The sequence below is a fragment of the Triturus cristatus genome, chromosome 10 (genome assembly GCF_964204655.1).
Source record: "Triturus cristatus chromosome 10, aTriCri1.1, whole genome shotgun sequence".
NCBI classification, from domain to species: Eukaryota; Metazoa; Chordata; class Amphibia; order Caudata; family Salamandridae; genus Triturus; species Triturus cristatus.
The window spans coordinates 840,302,504-840,325,805 of record NC_140593.1 but is presented as its reverse complement, the minus strand read 5'-3'; the positions used below and the strand labels follow the sequence as shown (position 1 = coordinate 840,325,805).

The 23,302-nt window shown below is 43.8% G+C and overlaps 1 long non-coding RNA gene across 1 annotated transcript in view; it reads right to left on the bottom strand.

Moving 5' to 3' along the window:
* Positions 1–1,151: 1,151 nt before the first annotated feature.
* LOC146790114 (uncharacterized) overlaps positions 1,152–23,302 on the bottom strand; it is a 126,504-nt gene continuing 104,353 nt past the window's right edge. Inside the window, exons 2-4 of the long non-coding RNA XR_014969539.1 lie at positions 22,057–22,166; positions 21,790–21,947; positions 1,152–1,689 (exon numbers count right to left, since the gene is read on the bottom strand). This is a non-coding gene — a long non-coding RNA (uncharacterized LOC146790114). The remainder of the gene's footprint in view (positions 1,690–21,789; positions 21,948–22,056; positions 22,167–23,302) is intronic.

Genomic DNA, 23,302 nt, shown 5'->3' with positions numbered 1-23,302 from the left:
AACTCCCGCAGCCTGTCTCCAGCCCCACGCTCACCTCCTCTATTAGACGTCAACAACCACAGGCTCGTGGGCACCGCCACCCACACCGACCTCACATGCGGTGTGGCGGCAGCCCACCTGACCTATCCCTACTAGGCAGCAGCTCCGAGCACACCAGCCTGCAATCTCAAGATGCCTCTCCCACCATGACCGGTGCTGGCCCAGGGCTTCCCTGTGAGGCCTTCCATCGCTACTGCTGACGTCTGGGCATCACCACCGTTCCGATTGGACATGTGCCCAGGTGAGTCCCCGCCGCTCGCCACGTCCAAGGCTCCTCGGTAGGACGCAGCGTCCCACTCCGATTCTCCGCACGGTGATCGTGGCAGTAGGCATCGTCTTCCTGGATGCTCACCACTCCCCTATTCCTGCATGATGTCCTGATGACATCAATCGGCACGGCGATCTCCAAGGTGATGAAGCGAGGTCTGATGCAGCGGTAATTTCTCAATGCAAAACCTCATTTACCTCTAATTTACCGCTGTAAAGGTACTGGACCCTTGCCACTGTAAATTACCTTCAGGAGACTTTACATAAACATGAAAAATCAAAATAAATAACATTTAAGCCAATAAAGAGAGTTGTGGGTATTTTTAAAGGATTTTATTTTCTAGTTAAAAGCTAAAGTTCTCGGACCCTTTATTCACTTAGTCAAATATCAATCAGGTTACAGAATTGAAAATTGGAAAAATAGAATTAATACAAACATATTATAGGTTGCATACAGGAGGGAAAAACCCCTAATTCTTTGTCAGTCAGAACTCTTTAAAGAGTTTCAGGAAAAATATAATTCAAGAGTAAGTTTGCAAGGCTAATTAATAATTGGCAAAAAAATCTCCCATAAAGAGAAATAAATGCATAAGACAAATAAAATCTTTTCAAAAACTATTTAGTTAGTCAAAGGATAAACTTTTTTTTCATCAGCTGCTGTCTCTGCCCTGGTCTTGTTCATCTGCGCCTCTGTGCTTCACAGAGAGAGACTGCTCCTGAAAAGGCCCCTCCTTCACAGACCACAGAAGAATGTGATCTGACTTGCCAAAAATATGACGTGCAAGGACTCTGAAAAATATGAGCAAAGCCCCCCCCCCCCCCCCCCCACCTTCCTCTGTCTCTCCTCGGACGCAATCTCCTCCCAGGCTGCACCCGCGACGTTCACATACCTAACCCATATGATGTCTGGTCTCATCTGCCCCCTCTTCTCTCCTCCTAAAGGCTAACACGTCTCCAAAGAGGTCATTATTTATACTCTAATTCTTAGCTGACTACACTAATAATGTTGCAGATTTCAGTTTTCAGTAAAGCTTGCACCGTGATTGGTTGGCATAGATGACATGAGGGTCTCACCATCCTGTTCTCATTGCAAATCCGTTTTTAACAAATGAAGCGTTTATGATTAATACAATTATATGTTTCAGCAACATTTACTAGGAAAAAATGTTTCAGTCCATTTCCTCCTTCCTGTCACATCGCACGCAGGATAAACATATTCCACAAACACTGGTACATTGGCAGGACAACAAGCATGTACAGTTCACGGTGGCCTTGAACCAGGTCTTCACTTGAGGCACTTGGCAGTATGTAGCTGGTTCTGCGCATGCGTCTCTCATTCAATACAATTCACAGCCTTGCTGGATTCACAGGCAGCCATTTTATCTTAGGCCCAAAAACAAAACAAACACAAAAAGAATATTAATTTACTAAATAAAAACCCATTCTGTTTACCTCTCCCATACTAGTACCCTGTATTTTTTATTACCTAGCAAAAGCTATTAATTCAAAGCAGCTTTTCTATTATTTGTGCACAACATGCAAACATGTGCAATGTACAACGTAGCATAAACATGCACCAGTGTAACTTTTCAAAGCACAAGCAGTTTATTCATACTTATAGCAACATACTCTAATGTTTTAGATGGCTTTTTTATGCAAAATGCTTTAGTCCCCGTGTAGTGTCTAAATATGCAACAAAGCCAAAGTCTCTTGAGGCAGGAACAGGGAGTGTAATTTACAGGGAAAAGAAGCTGGAAAGAGAGAACATATTCCATACTTATCTTCAAAGTTAAAAAAAAATCTGCGATCACGAGTTTCTCTACACTGCAAAAACACATGTTAATTCAACACAAGCATTTCAGACTGAAAGCATTTACCAGGCCTCATTTCATGTCTTTCACTTTGAATGCACCAAATAGCCACCTTTAATAAGCATTTGACTAGGCCTCATTTCATGTTTCATGTGCCATGTGTTTTTCACTTGCACCAAAATCTGTGTGCCATTTTAAATGCAGTCTGTCTGAAGCACAAAAATAAAGCAATGCCTGTATCCAGATGAAATCTGAGCTACATCAGCCCCTGCCGCCTTTTGGCCCTCTTGGTTGCCCCGCCCTTCTCCATGGTATTGGGTGGTTCATTCTTTTCAAAAGGCGCACCCAATCCTTACGCATCTTTTTTTCGCGGGCTTTCGCCCTTTGCACTTCTGGTGGTCCCGCCGCCGTTAGGGGTTCCCCGCGGGCCCTTATCTGGTCCGGCTTCGCCTCCTCCGGCCAAACGTCACAAGTGAAGATGACTGTTAGGAAGAGTCTGGAGCCCTGGTTCACGAGTGGCCTGCAAACTGCGCTTTGTCTGCCCCTCATGCCCAACTCTGTGGGATGCCAAAATGGTGGCCTCACTGGCGGGAAGGCTCATTGTTGTCGGCCATATGAGATGGCCCAGACACTGGCTCTCTCACCCTCACCCTCACTCTCACCACGACCACGTAGCCCGAGTCAGCAACTGTGAAAAGACAGCTGCGCTGCCCCATGAGGTGAGGGAGACAGGTGGTCCATTGGTGTGTTCGCAGGATAACGTGTCAGAGAGCGCTGTTGGTGGGATCCATGCCCTGGAAGGCAATCTGCAGGAGTAGCGCACTGAATGCCTTACAAGTGGATCCTGTGAGAGCTGGCGCTCCTGTAATTGTGAGGAGGATGCCGCACCGGTGAAGGAGACAACTGAACGAGATGGTCTCTCCACATTATGAAGGAATGCTAGACCCCACCAATGCCCGATCCTGCCGCATAACTCAAGCACTAATGGTGAGTGCGGGGTAGGGGCTGATTGGACTACCCAGACCAACATTTCTGTGCCATATCGTAGAGGACCTGGGGCCCTTCCATGCCCTCCCTCTTCTTCTGCCCCTTCCTGGGCCTGGATGGTGGAGGCCCTACACCCAGTTTTGTGTACCTGCCTTCAGAGACACACTGACTACAGTGTGGGGTTCGCTGATTTTCTGCTGTCCCGCTGCTGCATTATTTGACTATAGGTGAAGTTCTGTATTACCAAATAGGCAAGTAGGCACATGCCTATAGGCCCTTATCCTTTAGGGGCCCCACGACAACTGATCAAAATAATATTTATTTGATCTTGAAAGAAAATTACAATCAAGCTATCTTAATTTGCAAGGGGGCCCCCGAAATTGTGCCTGCCTAGGTGCCTCCACAGGGTTTAATCCGACACCGTATTAGTGTTGTAAAGTGTCTGAATCTGCCTGATTTGGGGCACCTCGGATGGCTGGTGCCTTCATGGGGTTTTCAATAGGACCACTGCAGTTTTGTAACCCACTGGAAGATGATCATATGCCATAGGAGGCTTTAAGAGCCATTAGCTCACAAACTTGAACCCCACTAGAGGAGGAGCATGTATGTCTGGGGACCGTCTGAGGAGGCAGGCCCTACAAATTGACTTGTATTTTCTTCCCGACTTTGCCTACTCAGCGATGCAGGGCCCTCTATTGGCCAGAAATGTTCTCAGGCAGGGTCAATACTCTGCACAAATAGAGTTACCTGCTGATCAGAATCTTACCCGACATCAAATTATATCAACTAATAAACCATGGATAACAATTCCAGCTACAAACTGGTTTCTCCCCCTCTCAAACATTGACACACAGGATTGACGGAGGGGAGGGGAGGAAGGGTAGTTACCCCACTGATGAACAATATGTAGATTGTGAAATACAAATTCTAAATCGGGGAATTCCGACTTGTATTATAGATCGGAAACACAAATCTTGTAATCAAGACTTGGAATGTTGCGGGACTTAAAAACAAACTAGTAAATCCAGAATGGCTGGAGGCTATCAGCAAAACTCACTTAGTCTGTATGCAAGAGACCTGGGCCACAGATGATTTTTATGTGGAGGGTTTTGCTTCATTTTTAACCCTGGCAACCCCCTCAGAGGAAGGGCGGGCAAAGGGAGGTCTGGCAGTTTTAATATCAATAATCACATCATTGAAACTACTTAGGTACCATATGTTCTCTCCTTACTTCCAATTCCTCCACTTACAAATAGAAGCAAAATCAAACTTTGTGCTAATTAACTTTTAAAACAATGTTTTTGATAAAACTAAAGTAAACCTGATTATTCATTTAAGTAAGGAGATTAATTTTTTTTTACCCACATCAAGGATGACGACATATTAATAGGGTTAGGGGATTTTAATCTGAGTACATGTAGCTGGAGGGGATCCAAAGGTTTTGGCTATGTAAAAACAGATGGGGAGAAATGAGGTATTTTTTACATAACGCATATGGAGAGGCTTTAAACAAAATAATCTTTAAATATCGCTTAGATTTGCTAGAACATTGTAAAGGGGAAGATTGATCATTAGTACCAACATATTATGGAAATGGTAGAAGTTCTTCAATTGACCACATCTTGGTGACCAAAAATGGGAAGCGAATAATAGAATCTTTTGTTATTAGCCCAAGTGCTCTTGGTAATCATGCAATTTTGACAGAGGTCCTCAAAATAATTATTCCAAGCTTAAATATACCGCAAATCAAATTGAAATACAGGGCAGAAATGGAATTAGTCTAAAATGGGCAAATCTAGATAGCACGGCCATTACAGGGAAAATCATGGCAGAAAACGTCAGAGATTATAATACATGCACGGATCTGAAGTCCTTACCGGAATGCATTATGATATCGTTCTGTAAAATGATGGCAGAAATCACGTAGAAACTAAGATACCCCGCCAGAAAAAAGGAACTAGCAAGAGCGTATTATTTAACCAAGATTGATCTGCCATAAATAGGAACCTAAGGAAAGCCTTACAGGACATGCTGAGAGATAGGGATAAAATCTGTAAATTAAGAGCCAAGTATGAACTCGCCCTAGAAAAAAGAAAGTGGAGCTGAAAGATAGGATTTGGGATAACCTACTGCAGGTTGCTGATCTAAAGAATAATTCCCTTTTTTGGAAAATCATAAACCAACCCTTCCTTAAGAACAAAGGTGAATCCGGGGTAGAGATATCTGTGCAACAGGGGGACTGGTTAGAACATTTTGGTACTATTTTTAATCCAGAAAACTGCCCTAAAGAGCCAGCAGCTCCAACTGTGCTTTCTATTAACTCTGTAGTTATTCCTTACATAAGTTTAGAAGAAGTAATTAATGCCCTAACTAAATCTGCAAATGGTAAGACTGCGGGTCCAGATGGGATCCCAATAGATACCTTTAAGGGACATCCCATTTTATGGGCCCCCATGCTAATACAATTATGTAATTTCGCAGTCAAGGGTTTCCTCCCTGTCTCTTGGACAGAAAGTACAATCGTCTCAGGGGCAGATTTACAAGGAACTGACGTATCTCCATAGATGCGTCAGTTTCCTTGCGTCAGAGCCGAAGGCCCTTGCACCACTATGGATGCGCTGTATTTACAATACAGTGCTCTATGGCGCAAGGATTAACAGATGTGTCAAAAATTCTGATGCATCTGTTGGTGCAAAAGTGACGCATTGCCACATGCGCCACAATATATGGGTGAGTCCCATTCAAAAAGCTCCGTGTCATTCCTTACGCCTGGTCTGAGCAGGCGTAGGGATTTTGACGCAGTGAAGGTGTAGAGTGACGCAGTGAAATCTTGTAGATTTCACTTCATCAGTTCTACATGGCTTTTTGCGTGGAAAAGCCCACTCTGCATATATTATACCTGACGCAGGTATAATGTGACGCAGGGCTTTACAACGTGATGCATCTCCCTAGATGCATCATGTTGTAAATGGGCCACAACATCTACGCCGCGGCTGCTTCATAAAAGTGACGCAACAGCAGCGCAAAAGTCACTCAAGGGGCTTGTAAATCTGCCATTGTATTTTTGAAAAAGGATCAAGAAGGAACCCGAGATGCTATCCCCAATATCCCTCCTGGTCTCTAGTGCTAAATTAATGGGCAGAATCCTCCTGGGTACGTTGGAACAATGGGTGGAGGAGAAACATGTTTTTACTGACACTCAGTATGGGTTCAGGAGCGATTCTGGTACGACAGAACAATGTGTTAATTTACACCTTAACAAATATAGGGTTGCAAAAGAGGGACACTTGCACCTATGCTTCGGAGACTCAAATAGTGCATTCAATTTGGTAAATCACAATAAGTTATGGGCAACCCTCTCGGATATGGGTGCACCGATGGGCATTATACATTATTTGTCCCATCTGACTGCACAGGTGCGCTACGGTCCAAAGGGGGAATGCACTGTAAGATTCAAGGTTGCCCGAGGGATCAGACGGGTGTGTTCTGGCCTCTTTACTCTTTTCACTCTATATAAATGGGGTGGATGACTGTTTACAAAAACGCTCCTATGGCTGGATCTCGCCCTGTGCCAATTTTATTATATGCAGATGATGCTGTTCTTTTATCCAGAACAGCAAATGGGCTCTAGCTTTTGAACGATAATTTTGTTATCTTTATGGGAAAACAAAGATATGCAGTAAATCTAAAGAAAACTGTCACTATGGTGAGTGGAAAGGGACGAGCTAAAAAGAGAACACATCATATAAAGTGAGAGAGACTAGCTGAGTCCCAAATATTTTCTTACTTAGGAATACAAATTACTGCATCAGGGCGCTGGGAAAGTACAATAAAATCTCTAAAATGAAATTCCTCAGATCTATGGAATCCATCTTTAGATTTGAGAGCAAAATAGGACAGAAACCAATTAGATAGATGCTGATTTTGTATAAAAGTAAATGCCTCCCAAGTGCTGGGTATGGAGCTGCCTTGTGGGGGTATACTAATTGTGCCCAGTTGCAAACCCTTGAGAATATGTTCCTGGCTCGTTTGCTGTCCGTCCCAAAAAGGAGCTCAGCATATATCACACATAAGGAAGTGGCTGTTCCCTTTTTAGAGGATGACTTATACATTAGTCCCACCCTTATGTGGTATAATATATGGAGTAAAGCAGGGAACGAGTTTACAAAGGCAATAATTTGAGCCAGTCTAATGTTAGATCCCCGGAAGCAAAAAAAATGGTTGACCTCTGTGATAAGCTGGCTAATCACTTTACCCAGAAGATTGAGAGCATTTATGCCAGCATCACTAAAGACAAGGACCCCCAACAAAACAATATTGCCTCTTACCCATCACATTTTCACTCTCCAAATCCTCTGGATTGCCTCCCCCCACTCACAACAGACACAGTGGAGTCCCTTATGAAAACAGTAAAATCTGGCTCACATCAGAATGCTCTACCCACTAAGGTATCCTCGTTGCTTCACAAACAGTTGGCTCCCCTAATATGCTCCATCCTTAATTCCTCCCGGACCATGGGCATACTACCTTCCAAATGGAAGGCGGCCCAAATAATTCCGATCAGGAAGAAACCCAATGCTCCTCCGGAAGATTTATCTAATTACCGCCATATTTGTTTGCTACCCTACCTGAGCAAACTCCTGGAGAAACATGTGAATAAACATCTCTCAGATTTTATGGAAGCAATAGGAGGCTTTGACCTTTCACAGTCTGGTTTCCGTCCCAGATTCAGTACGGAGACAGCATTAATTGCAGTCACAGATAACCTTAGACATTTCCTAGATAATGGACAGGCAGTACTATTGGTTCTGCTGGATCTGTCAGCAGCGTTTGACACAATATCCCATCCCATTCTACTATCTAGATTAAGAAATGTTGGTATCCAAAATCGAGCCTTTCAGTGGCAGTCAAACTTTAAAAAAAAAACGCACTCAAACTGTTAATCTGGGCACTTTCCAATCTCTCACATCAGAGCTGACCAAAGATGTACCTCAGGGATCTTGCTTGAGTCCCACACTGTTTAACATTTATGTGGCCCCTCTTGCAGATCTTCTTAGGAACCTGGGCTTCATCCCCATTTCTTATGCGGATGACACCCAGTTCCTAATGGCATTTGACAGAAACTCCATCAATGCTCAGTCGGCCTTCTCTGAAGGTATGACTGAAACTTTCTCCAGCTAAATGCCAGTAAAACTGAAATTATGCTCTTCGGAGAGATGCCCCTACTCTGGTCTCCAGAATGGTGGCCTAATAACCTAGGCCCCGCTCCTATTCCAAAAGCAGTGGTGAAAAATCTAGGTGTGCATTTAGACCAGAAACTCTCTACGAAATAGCAAGTTACAGCCACCGTGAGCTCTTGTTTCTATATATTAAGTCTCCTGAGGAAGGTTTTCCCTTTCCTCCCCATGACAATCAGGAAACCCCTACTACAGGCTCTTGTAGTTAGCCGCCTTTACTATTGCAATGCCCTCCTAATCTCAGCCAATGAAGCCTCTCTCAACAGACTCCAGGCGGTTCAAAATATTGCCGCCCGATTGGTTTCCTTTTCTCCAGCTAGGACCGCTTCCTTGCCCCCTACTCCAGGGACTACACTGGCTACCTGTTCACAAGCAGATTAGTTTTCAAAATGTGCTGTATAGTACATAAGGCGCTTCATGGCAATGCTCCCAGCTACCTCAGTGACAGGCTTATACGGTATCAGCCTTCAAGAACACTCCGATCTGGATCTAAATCACTTCTCGTGGTTCCTCGTTTAAAGAAATCACGTTTAGAGGGGAAAGCCTTTTACCATTTGGCCCCCTCATACTGGAATCAACTTCCTCTACACCTTTGTGAATGCACTATTTGCAATACCGTCGGTCTCTCAAAACCGAACTCTTCCAGATATCCTCGTCGACTTGATAACTCTTCTTCAGAATCCCTATGCTGACCTGATAGCACTTCCAGAGCGCGTAGTACCCCTTTGGGGGTGATTCGGGCGCTCTACAAGACAAGTAAATAAATAAATACATAGATAATCTTTTTAAATGGGTGGTTAACACCTTTGGAGTTTAGGATACAGATAAAGTCCAAGAATACACCAAAACTGATATCAAACTTATACTTAGGGGAAAGAGATTTAGAAAGAGATGCACATGAGAGAAATAATTCTACGGTGTGTACATATCTCTCGGACCCAGTACAGGTGGGACTACAAAATTATTTGACAACTGTAAAGAATAGACAACATAGGTTCTACCTTACCAGACGGAACATTGCATCTAAGGGTTGGGTTGACTTCCCTAAAATTGGGACACAAAATAACATCTTACCAATTTCTCCATATGACGGTAGAACTAGTCAAAGCACAATGCACTTTATTCTATTTTGCAGCTTTTACAGGGATCTTAGGAAACGTTTTTTAGCACTGATTTTTAACACTAGCAAATATATTTATCATCAGGATGCTTTTTACGACCTCTGTTCTCTGGAAAATGGGGATATTTGTCTACGTGTTGTAGCTTTTATCATATCTGCCCTGGGGAGAAAGAAAAAACCTTGGACACTTGGAAGTTTTAAACTATGAGCCTACCTTGTAAATTTGACTCCTATAAACTCTCTTTGACTACAAACGATACCTGCGGAACTGATTAAATTGCACTAAACAAGAAATGGGAGACTGCTATTATTATTGTAATTAACTTTTCACATAGGATGTTGAGTTGTTTTCTAAGAGATGGACTCTATGATGTAATATTTACAAATGTTAAAGGCCACTGGCTATGGGAATGGGCATGTAGACATGAGCCTCTGTTTCTATTGTTTACTTTTAAGGTTTTATCTTTATAACCGGTTAAAGTGAGTTGACTGACTGAGTGGCTTAGTAAATCCAAATTAAGGGCCTGCATTGGAAAAGAGAGGTGTGTATCAGACTCCTTTAAGGCTAACCAGCCATCCCAAAACAAGGTTCCAGGACAAGACTGGCAGCAGGACCTGGGGTTTGGTTGTTAAAAGGAAAGAGGAGGGGGTTGGATGAAAGCCTCACATTAAGAAGACAAAAGCTGCAAATAATAAATACAATGCTTCATGTAAATGAGTCCTCCTAGCTGACAGGCCTTTGGCAACTGCAATTCTTTACAGCACTCCCAAGTCATCATGGCCACAAAGATGTCCAGTCACTTCTGAAGACAAATATAGTGATCACTTACTGAGCTCCATGGCTTTTAGAATGTTCATTGTCTTGAATGAAAGACTAGAAGGACAATTGGAACAACAGACTTCAGCTTTTGACAACAACAAAGTAGTCTTTCTCTTGGTGCTGGAAGAAGAACAAGGCAAGACTGTAGTCTCGGACAAATCCTACTGGATGCCCTTCCTGTTCAAAATCGCTGGTTGATGAGCAACTGTTGCAGCAATAAGTTGGGGTTTAGAGCAATCCATCTAGCGCTCAATGCCATCCTACCATCTCTGATGATGAGCAGCAGTGTTATTCAGACAGACAACACAAAAAGGCAATACTTATACACACAAGGACGAATTAGATCCTTGTACTTGCAAGCTCACAAAATCTGACCATGGATCCAAGGCAGAAGTTTGACTTTAAGGGCCATCCAAACCTCAATTAGAGGGCAAAGAATTTCCTCAGCAGGTGCTACGAAAAAAACACGTGGGCGGAAAATGATTGGATTCTTCAATTAATCTTTACAGAAATGGGTCTCATCTCTTCGCTATGCTCCTAACTTAAAAACACCAAGATTTTGCATCAAAAAGGTGGGAACCAGGTTCTCTCTGCAATGCCCTTTAGATAAGCTGATCAAGGAATTACTCTCCACCTTTTCAGTGATTCCGTACATCACTGGCCTTATCTGTGAACTTTATAATTCACAGGAAACACTGATCGTGATTGCCTCCTTGTGGCCAAGACAGTTGTGGCTCTGGGACCATCTACATATGTCAGTAAAACAAACAAGAGGCTGCCAAGCAGACTAAACCTCACAAGATCGCAAGGTCAGTTGTTCCACCCAAACTTAACATCCTTGAATTTGACAGCACAACTCCAGAGATCAGACCATATCGATATCTGAATTCATCTCAAACATGTATAGACATTTAAAAACAGGAAAACTGACCACCCACAGTGTCCTCATATTGCTTCAAATGAAGAAAATGTTGTTTGTGGTGCCAAAAGATGGGTCACAAAACCACGTTTTCTCAAGAAGAAGAGAGTTTGCTATGTTTGGCTCAAGCCAGGTTGAACCACTTTTGTATGACCACACATGAAATAACCAGCATATGCACCAACACAGCCACCATTGAATTCCAAAACACCCATCATATGGCAGTATGAACAATATCGTATGCCCACACACCCATTACCAATACACACAACCAGAGAATCAATATCATATGCCATTTCATCCACATTCATACATCCATACAATATAGCCACATCATACATACTTACAACCATCAAATGGCAACACTAACGCCATCACTCACTAGGACAATGGCTGTCAAACACTCCTACCATCATACGTTTACACAGCCATCATACATCACCACACACCATCATACATGCAAACAACATAATCCACCATACCCAATTTCATATGTCACACACAAAACATGATACACAACAATACACCCACACTACCCAACATCATACGCCAACAAACCCACCTCCAAAGCCAGTATCAAACACAACTAGCATAAGCCAACACACAAAGGAAAAAAAATACCCCAAAAATGTAATTACCTAAAAAAACTGAAGTTGAACGGGAGTTAAGGGTGACTAATATGTTAACAGTACCTTCACCGTAAAAAAAATAAAGTCCTGAATTTCACAAGGTGAGGTGATACCTTCACCTAATTTCCAACCCTTGCTATACTCAGTCAGCTTTATCCCCCCAGCATACAATCTGTGCACTGTCACACGCGACTTCAAACATAAAGTAATAAATTACAAAACTGAAAACTTTGGGGCATATTAGCAAGCGCAGTATCGCCTCTTTAGTGGCACTTTTTGCCGATAAAGCGGCGATATTTTTATCTCCCTATTAGCAAGCTGTCGCTAACAGCTGTTAGCGACAGCTTAATGGCGCTAGCGGCCGTTTTTTTACCGCTTTCCATGTCCACGATATTTATCGCTAATGACATGCAAAGTAGGCGTTCCTCACTAAAAGTAATAGGAAGAAGTTGCTAACACAACTTCTCCCTATTAGCAATGCCCGCGAAGCGATAAAAAACACTCAAGTTAACAACGATTATCGCTGGATTTTAACACCTGCTAAAATCCTGACTTAGCCATTGTTTTCTATGGGAGGTGGATTCTACGGCTGAATCCTCACCTGCCTATTAGTTACCTTTTCCTTAGCAATGGGAATTTGTGAGAAGTTGGCCTGGCATATGCTGTTCACTAGTTATAGTGGCCACCTTGCACCAGTCCAATTAGACTCTTAAGGAGATAGGTTTAAAAGACAACCTTTAAAGAAAGCTATCCTAGTGGTAGCTGTGGAGAGCAGCCTTCAGGCTAAGTATTGAAGGAGTGTTAAGCTTATTGTTTTACCATAGATAACCTCTTGAATGACCAAATGAAAGAGTAGTCCACACAGGTATATATATAAAATGTATGTATTTATTCTAAACAGAATCCCACAAGTCTCTTTATGAGGCTAGAGGTAAAGTTACAATTCAAACAAGCATTTATAGATACAATAAATAGCACTGGAATCACAGGGCCCCAGCGGGGGGGGACCAAACCATATATTAAAAAAGTGGTATAAGAACCACGACAATTCTACAGACAATGCCTAGGGCATTTAGGATCGCTGGCCCCTTAAGAATCCACCCCAGGTTATGAGGAAGGGGACCCACGGGAGGCGCGTGCAGTGGAAATAGCTGCTATTGGGATCTCTATTAAAGTCTATGGAGAATGTCGCGGTTTGATTTAAACAGATTAAAGACACTTCTAGCAGGAGTTCAAAGTTAAAAACTTAGAATTAAGCTTTTGAGGAGCCCACTACCACGGGAGTACCGAGGTACCTCTGTTACCTGCCCCAGGGAAGCCGGGTGCATAGGTCGTTTTCGATGTCGGGTCGCGGGCTGATTTTCGATGGGAAAATTTACAAAACTGCTGCTAGCCAAAAGCGTCGATCATGCCGTGAAGATTGGAGTTGTAGATCTTGTAGAGAAGAACCTGAAAGCAGAGGGGACAGAGTCTGGGTCACGGCACAGTGACCAGGGAGCTCAAAGAAAAGAGCCCTTCAATGTCGGGTGCTTCAAGTGGAAAAGGTGTAGCTTGGATCTGCAGCCACGGGCTCCGGGAGGCTTCAAGGAAGGCCAGCTTCTGGAGGGCGACTGACCCACGACGAATGAGAGTCGCTGCGGTGTTAGTGTCCGGATTGGATCCACTAAGCCTTGGCAACTGCAACCCACGCAAGATGAACAAATCAGCTACTGGTGCAGACCCACGAGGTCTGTGAGAGGTCTCCTTCGAGGAGACTGTAGAGCAGGCCTGGAGCAACCAGAGGAACTCTTAAAAGTAAGGATTGCCCTCCGCCAGGGCCCACAAGTCGAGAGACAAGGGTCCGCGGCAGGCAGCAATTTGGAGTGAGTAAAAGGGTGCCCACGGACCACCGGAGTGAGCTAGGGTGCTGATCTTTGGCACAGTTGCTGCTGAGAGGTTGGCTCAATATTGGGCCAAAGCACAACTTACCCACTGGTCAGGGTCGTGTGCTATGCAAGAGGTGGCCGGTGTCGTGGGGTATCGGGGATCTCGGCACCCACGCGGTCCACGGTGCTCAGACTTGCTGGGCACGCTCACTGGCCTCTGGGATGCTAGGAAACCCACCTCAAGGTTGAGAAGAGTCGTCGATGTCCGAAGGAGCAGCGAAGTTCCAACCGGGACACTTGCAGTGTTTCAGGTGCCTGCCAAGCAGGGGGGTAACTCCTTTACCCCAAGGGAGATTTCTTCAGTCAGCTGGGCAGTAGCTCGTCGAAGGTCAAGTCTGTGAAGTCCAAGAGTAATCTGATTCTCCGGGGACACGTTATTCACCTTTATCCACAAGATTAGGGGCGTGTCCAGATCAGTGTCCACCAATGGTAGTTGAGGCGGGAAAGGGTGGCTACACCCTCTCCCCTTTGTGTGTTTCCCGTGAACCGGTTCCAGGCGGTGTATGCGAATGTAGGCGCTGTGGCAGCCTACGTGCAACTCTGAAAGGTATCCTATGGTGCACCCACCCAGTTCCAATCCACATAGCCTGTCTGGGAAAGTGCTGGCACCTCCCTGCAACAGGATCCCTATTGTCCAGCTGCCGAGGCTGGGATTTTCCCCAGCAACAGGCAGCCAGAGTCGTGTGGGTGGCGATTAGCATCCATTTTGTGATACGTGTGCACTTTTAAATTGGTGTCTAAATTCTGCCGCATTTCCCATATCGCCCCTCTAGCAGGGAGGAATCATGCCCATGACTGGACTGGGGGTATGATTCCTACATGTTTGACACCAAACACGATATGGTTCTGTGTAGCCATTCTCAAGTTATCACGCTATCGCGATATACTTATAATGCGGTTAAGAGTATATGGTATGGCTACACTACAAACAACCCAGCAATGGTTTTACGAGGGTTGCAGAGGGGCCCTACTCAGGTAGGGGTCCCCCCTCACACATATCTCAGCACCCTGCCTTGTAGGATTCGCAAGGCCTGCTTGAGGGGTGACCAATGAGAATATGTGTGTTGTACATAGGTGGGATACAGGGTACCTGTATCCCTGTAAGGGGGTGCAAGCACCACCTTACCCAGATGACAGTAGTGGTCTGGTGGTGTAATTTGATATGGCTGTCCCAGGGTGGCACAATAAGTGCTGCAGCCCTGGTAGGCCTCTGAGGGACCCATGCCCTGGGTACCTAGGGTACCATCTACAAGGGCTGACAGGGTATCCTCAGTATCCAATTGGGTTGTACCTAGGGTACTCACATCAGTTTAGAGAAGAAGCAGATAGGCTGGGGTCCTGGATAGCAGGGCCACAGCCTGGCTAGAGTTATAAAACAGTTAAAACATCAGCAAAAAGGTGGGGGCAACTATGCAGTCGATGCCACTCTCCTACAGAATTCATCGCTGGAATTCCCGCGTTATTGCTGGAGAATCGCCGCTATCGCTGGTTTATTATCGCCTTGATAACGTGATAATAACGCGTTATCTCCGCGATGAAAACCAGCGATAGCCGGAGATAAAAAATACAGCGCTAAACGCGCTTAGCGATAATTATCGCTCAGCCTTGCTAATATGCCCCTTTATTAGTTCCATCATATGCCAGCACATGTACCACCATATGTGCACGCACCCAACATAATATGTCAGCAAATCCACATTAATATGCCAACACACAGCCCTTTATATATGCATCCTCCCACCATCATATGGTCACCCACCAAACATCATATAAGACCTGGCATCTCATGACTATAGCACCGTACACCCATCAATATAAGTCCTCTCAGCATCTACCCCATAAAAAAATTAAGCTATATTCACACACTCCATACAGACACCATCACTTCTCCACATATCCACCATTATACAGTCACCATCATATGCAACATGCATAGCATCACTTATTTAAACATCCTGCCATAGCACAGAGATACAACCACCATTCCTTAACCATCAAATGCAAACACCCCGACCAGTGCACCCTACACAGCCACCCTTTACCAGTGTTCTACAGGGTCAGTCCACAAAATTAATCATGCCTTCATACAACCTTTTCCATTCTTATTAGCATAATCAATGACATTCTCAAACACATGTCTTTTCAAGTTTTCACAAGTGATATTATGGGTGGAAGTTAAAGTTGTGTTTGGACCAGAGGTGGCTCCTCCATTTAAGCCGAGGAGCGTTGCCCCACAAGCCCCAGAGCTGAAAAATACATTTGGTAATAAAGTGTATTTATTACAGTCAGTCAGTCAGTCAATATTACTTTACTGTGGCAATTCCAGCCATAAAAGTACATACAAATTTTACAGAAATAAAAAGACATACTCCAATCAAATAAAAAAGGGATAGTGTCAAGGGGCTGATATACATAGTTATAGATGCCAGGGCTTCAGGAGAGCAGAATAAAAAATACTTTATCATTGTTACTAATAGTTACAAATGGCAATTTAAAACTATAATTTAATATAAAAGCTTTAAGATATCATTAAGCCATTCCTCATTGGGAATATCTTCAATTGCCAGTGTGGCCAGTGGGAAGAGCTTGGTCTATTTCACGTATAGTGATTACAACAGTAGCATTAAACTCTATAGTTGCGGCAGAATAAAATATTGAAATTAACCATGTTGTACTTTTAACAAATACTTTCTTTTGATCCACATGGCCAAAAGAAATTTCGAAATTGCAACAAAGAGTGGATTAATATCAGATTTAAGAATTCTATAGAATTGGCGAAATTCCCTTATTCCCAAATTTTTGCAGAGTTGTAGGATCCATTTAGACCTAGGCTGTTTGTATGCCAGCCAGAAAAATAAATACATGAATCTCTGATTCCTCCTCCCTGCAACATCCAGGACAAAGACTAGGCAGGTCCCCTACCCACTTATTTGTTTTTACAAAAAGTGGAAGGGTTTCATACCTAAATTGGAGGAACAACTTCTTAGCTAGCACTGGCTGGATTGTGTCTAACACCTGCTCAAACTGGTAATCTAACTTCAAATCCAGAAAGGCATACGTTAGACTATTCGCTCTGGTAGCCCCAATTAGTTTATTCAGCTGGTACTCTTTCAATGATCTTGCCAATTTTTGGAAGTAGTTAGACAAGATTCTTCTGGTGTATCCCATAGATACCCCCTTCCCATGTCACGCAAATAATCCCTCACAAAAGACAACCAGGGTATACCCCTAACAGCGCCCAGTGAAAGCATTACCACTTTGAGTTCCTCCCTGTAGTGTCTCAACTCAGGTGTGCTCCATAGTTGACGCCAGTAAAACAATGGACGACTCGAGATCAGATCCACCACTGGGAGGATACCCAAGTCCATTCTCAAAGGTACTAGCGGAGTACTTACTGGAAGCGCCATAATTTGCCTAATAAACTTATTTTCTGTTAGGGTCAATGCATGCTTTGGGCAATGCCCCCAGAGTTCTGCCCCGTATAATGAGGCCGGCCGCGCTTGCACTCTATATATTTCAAGCGGGGGACTTATGATCTTTTGGGTACAACTATTCTGAACTTTCAGTATACCACCTATTGCTTGGGTTAATTTCAGGTTCGCCCTATCAATTTGGGTACCCCAACCCATTTTATCGTTTAGAGAGACACCCAGATAGTCAAAGGTCTGGACCCGCTCTAGCGGTATATTGTTAAAATTGGGAACAGGGAAGTTAGTATGAGCTGAACTAAAAACCATATATTTCGTTTTATTTATGTTGACCACAAGATTCCTTTTTTTGCAGAACTCGCTAAAATCATTTAATAGTCTTTGCATCCCCATCGGAGACTTCGAGAGGAGCAGGGTATCGTCCACAAACATTAATGCGGGACACTTGCGGGACGACAATTTGGGTGAGTCCAGATCCTTTACGGCCAAGAGGTCATTAACTAGGCCGTTTAGGAAGAGGGAGAGAAGAGTAGGCGCAAGAACGCAGCCTTGCCTCACCCCCTTACCAACAGGGAAGGGGGCTGTCAGTTGACCATTCTTGCCAAATCTGACTCTGGCATATGCACCCTCGTGAAGGCGTTTGAATTGGAGACATAAATAGGGTGGAACTTCCATGTCCAGCAGAATCTTCCACAGCTGGCACAGTCAACCAGGTAAAATGCAGATTTTAAGTCCACGAAGGTAAGGTATAGACTCCCTTTTTCCAAAACCACATGTTTCCAGTATATTATCTGCAATCTAAATAACTGGTCGATTGGTGAGATCTTGGCTCTAAAGCCTGCTTGCAGCGGGGTCAGGACATCCGAGTCTTTAATCCAATCCTGCAATCTCGCCAGCAAAACCCTCCCGAAGATTTTTTGGGACACATCTATAAGGCTAATGGGCCTATAGTTCGCTGGTTCAATCAGCGAGCCCTTTTTAAAAATTGGAACAATCTCAGCGCCAGCCCATGTTTCTGGTGCAGGTAGGCCACACAAAATTGCATTAAAAAGTGCTAATAAATATGGGGCCCAAACTGCCTGTTCACTTTTATATAAATCCCCGGGAATTCTGTCCAATCCAGGGGCTTTATTTGGCTGGAGTTTCGCGAGGGCAGAGGTAACCTCACTCATAGTACATAGGGGAATATCACAAACAAGCTCGGGAATGAGAAGGCAGGCCAATGGCTTCACCGCACTTACATCGGTAAGGGGACTGGAATAGAGTTCCTTAAAGTGCTGGTGCCATGTATCCTCATCGATGTTGGGAATCAATGACAGTCCTACCTTCAGCTTGGCCATGATGGACCAAATTCCAGAAACTTCTACTGTCTTTTAGCTCCAAAGCCATCTTAATATTTGACCATCTCTCGGTTTCCCACTCTGCCTTTGCACTTGCTGTAATTTTCTATCCCTTGGAAGTTTAAATTTATTGTTAGTAGAAACATCACAAAAAAAAAAACCAGAGAGAGCCTGCACCATCTCTTGATGGATTCTCCCGGCATTGCTAGCGCTATTTGGGATAAGAGGGTGTTGCGCTTCAAGGCTGGCCTGTTCTAGGAGGAGTATAATAGTTGCGTACAATTTTGACAGTGCATCCCTCGAGTGAATAATTTTTGTCCATCGGATTCGCCTCCCTCCATTAACCACCACGAATTTATTTGGATTAAACATTTCAGGATTTTGATCATGGCCCCCCATCTGAAATTTTAATGTTAGAACAAGGGTGTGATGGTCACTCTCACTACGTGTTTCAATACCAAAATTCAACACACTATGCCAAAGTTCTACGCTGATCAAGGTATAATCAATCACTATTACCCGGTGTGGCCTCTTGAAGGTTGGTCGGCCGGGATTATCTCCCGGAAACCGACCATTACAGGCCCTTAATGAGAAAGTCAGGGTTAAGGAAGTCAACTGAAGAACCAGAGGAGTCCAATGCTTTGTTGAATACATGCTAGGAACCGGTATCGAGCAAGTGTCGTCTTCTTCGCTAGTTGTGGATTGGATATTACCCTCAAAAGGTTCGTAGTGGCAGTTAAAATCTCCACCGATTAAAAAATTTGTGGTTCCTGCTAATGAATTCAAAAGATTAAACAAGAGGTCTAGGGTCCGTGAAGTCCCACCATAGTTCACAGGGCGGGAATAGACATTTATGATCGTTAGATGGGGTAATTTACAATGTGTCAAAATTATGCATGTTATATCGGGAGAATGTGTATCCACACATTTGATCTTATAGCCTAAATGGGAAGCTACCCATATGCATAGTCCCCCCGAGGGTCTACCTTTTGGTCCCTTTGCGGCCGCCTCACAATACGCCACAAATCCTACCCTATATTGGGGATTTACGGCCCATGTCTCCTGGAATAAACAGATTTTGTGGGAATCAATATAGTCCCCCCAATCTGGTTCATCTAATTTAGACACAAGGCCTGCAATATTCCAGGACAGACGTTTTGGGCCACCTGGGACCAATTGGGTACTCCAACTGGCATTTCCCTCACCCACAGCTATAGTTAGAGTTTCAATGGTTGGTGGAGCAAATTCTGTCACTCGCCCTACTGCAGGACAGTCTATTAAGGCTGTTATTGATGGAACTGCATTCCTTTCTAATTCCCCCACAAGTTTAACTAGGGGGGCTTTGGCCCATTATCACTCTCTGATTCCCCTCTTAGGCCAAAGTACTGGTGGAGTCCCCCTCCTGCTATTTCGAATATATGTCGTTACTACGCATTCCGTTGCAACGCATGCCTTTACCACGCATGCGTTACAACTAAATGTTTTTTCCTCGCATTGCCCTTACCTCGATCTTGCCTTTACCCCGCTTTTTCGTTTTTGGGGGGGGGGGGGGGGGGAGACCCCCCCCAAGCCCCCTTTCTTCTTTTTTTTTCCTTTTTCTTAGGTCTTCGCCGACACTAACGAAGGACTGACGCTTTTTTTCCGACCAGGAAGACGTTTTTCCGTGATGACGTTGCTTGCGTGCTAAAGACGTCGTTGAAGCAATACGCGTTGTGAAGACGTTTACGAGGTAAGTGTACCGTTGTAAACGTATCGCGTAGAAAATGCTTCGTGGTAAAGGCTGTTTCCCTGCTATTTCACAGAACTTGGTTTGTTCTACAGGGGTTTCATCCTGGTCAGGATAAGTGGGGGGTAGTCAATCTACCAGGTCCAAAACACTGAACCTATTACCAAGTTGGATTCCTTGCATATTTATTACCATTTTATTTTTCAGCAACCACTCCTGAACTAAGAGTCAGGACAGGGCAGGGCCAGTGCTGCTGAGTGGCAGCAGAGAGCTATGCCCTTTAAAGTGCGGCCAGCCAGACATGCTCATTTAAAGTTCAGGGTGAGAAAAAGTGCAGGCCTCCAGTGCTCTTAGGAGCGTTGGGAGAGCCTCCTCTATCCAATCCTGGCACTGCTCTCATGCTGTGAGATGCTGTGAGAGCAGCACGAGGATTGGGTAGTGCTTTTTCCTGGTCCAGAGCTTCCAGGAGGAGAGAAGACACCCAAGATGGATGACATTGCAAGGCAAATTACAAAGGTAAGTCAATTGTGATTTATTTATTTATTCCCCTACCCCACCACCCTCTTTACAAGGGGAAGAGGTGTGGCGCAGCGGCCAGGGCGACCGACGCTGGGGATCACGGTTCGATCCCCGGCACCAGGTCAGCCCAGCACCATGTGACTCTGGGCAATAGCTTGCTTAATCTTCCTGACGGCCCCCAGCGCCGGGATGCCTACGGGTAGCGGTGCGCTTTACAAAATACTGGATTTTTACATTTTACAAGCCAGCCGCCACTGGACATGAGGTGAAAGTGGCCCCTTAACTTGTGAATGTCATTACTTTGTTTATATTAGGCTGCCTTAACTCGCTTCTGACTTTTCTTTATGGAATGTGTATGTATGGCATCCCATGGAATCCACAAGGTACCAATAGTGAGAGAGGAGGACACCAGTTGGAAATGTTAGGCAATTGGAATCAGAGCATATCATACAATTGAAAACAAAAGCACCACTTGGGTTCAACAATGATGATAAATTATTTGTACATTTATGGTCAAGGAACAAGGGGAAGAAATGAGAATATTCTGTAATGAAATGATTTAACAAACTAAGATGATACTGGGACAAAGGAAATCCGAAGGTGGGTATGCAGACATACTGTTCACAGTACAATGAAGGTTTAAATCGGCTAAAATAATTTTTTTATCCTGGTGATAGACTGACTTTTCGGATGTGGCAGCTTACTGTAATGTTTAACACGTACTGGCATAAAATAATTGTAATTGCACATCAACAAAAATTAGACATGACCCACTTACTGTGTTTCGAGACAATGTCATGATCGTAAGATGATAGCAATGCGTTTGGTGTATAAATGTTAGTCAAAAGACATATGGGCTGGAAAATCATGAAAAAGTCCTGGATTGAACATAAATAAGATTTGAAACTGTTGCTAACAGTTTTGAGATGTAATAAACGTGCTTCAGTGAAAGAAGTATATAGTTTAAACATTTTAAATATGGACTACATCTCTCAGAATGTCAGTATTACAAGCAATCTTACCTGTTGGTTGCTTGTTGGTAGATTTCGCAGAGACGTTATGGACTGACTTCCCTTTAACCTTAACTAACACCCTGTGATGGATCTTAACACTAAGGTAATTAGGTAGGACCTAGGGAGGAGGGCCGGATCGGGGACTCTACTTGTTCCTGGTTGTCGACCTGCGAGGCAACAAGGAAACAGGATTATAGTAACAATCTCCCTATCTATCTAGTTTCTTTCACTAACTTTAGTACAGTTATTACTAACTATTCACGATGTGTACCCTACCTGCGATCTTAGGAAGTCTGGTGTCGCGTCCGTGTTGTCGTTGTGACGTGTGGTTTGTCTTCTCTTGTAATCAGCGGTGAGTAGTTTGAAGAAATAAAGTCTTTGTTCACCTATGTGAAGAAGTTAACATTTGAATAAGTTACTGGTTATTTCTATATGGTTTCAGCGCCAAAATACTTAGTACAGCTCACTTCTGTTTCACTTACTCCTTTAAATTTCCTACTTGTTTATCTTCACAACCTGTATTTTGATAAGAAATAAATACAAAAACATACACCAAACAATACCAACTAAGTTATGCTACTTTGTTCTCTAAAATGCGCCAGAAATGTAATCTGCCAATAAATCTTGCAAGCACTAAATACTCAAGTCTTTTAAAATGTCTTTTGTCTTTCAGAGTCCACTCCAAAGGTTTGCCTTAAAAAATGATTACAAGTAAGTATGCTGATCCTCGCTGGTAGCTGGCTTGCGGTGGGCGCCTGGAATTGTGTAAGAAATAAAACGTTCACTTAGCTTCTTTTCTTCCTTGCAGCTTTGTGAAGGATGAAATCCTCAACTTCGGCAGGCTCCAGCGATATTCAAATGAAGAACGGATTCCAGGAACTCAGGTGAGTCTTCTAGTGAGTGCGGAGGAAGGCAGAGCATTTTGACATCGTTGGGTGTGGCTATTTATACCCTTGTCACACCCAAACGGCCGCTGACGCATCGCGCACGTTTTCATTACGTGCGTCTTGCGTCTGTGTTTTTCATTATGTCTTGAAACATTCTGGATCTAAAGAGTGTCTCTCGCTGTCGGCATTTAGCCTGTGAACCTTTGACCTGACAATAAACCATACCCCGCATCCTTACCCTAATACGAAATTAACTAAGAGAATCATAAAGCAGTAACACGTTTCTGTACACTTTAGACAGATCAATGAACAGTGCTAATTTACATATCTTTGAAACACGATGGGGCAAGCTCTTTTCAGAGCACTTTACTGTGTCATTTTGATGATGCAGTGCGCCATGACACAGAATTAAGGTGGGTCTGGGAAAGCTCATCAATAGTAAGAAAGGACAAATTGATTGCAGAGACCAAGACCAGTGTCAGTCGAAGGTTGTCTGCATTTTTATGAGGCTTTTTTGTCACTAAATAAACATAATTTGCCATGTAACTCTTTTGAGTACCTCATGTTTGTTTTTCACATATACAAGTATATATGTAGATAGAAAAAGAGGATACATAACAGGTAACCGCGTAATA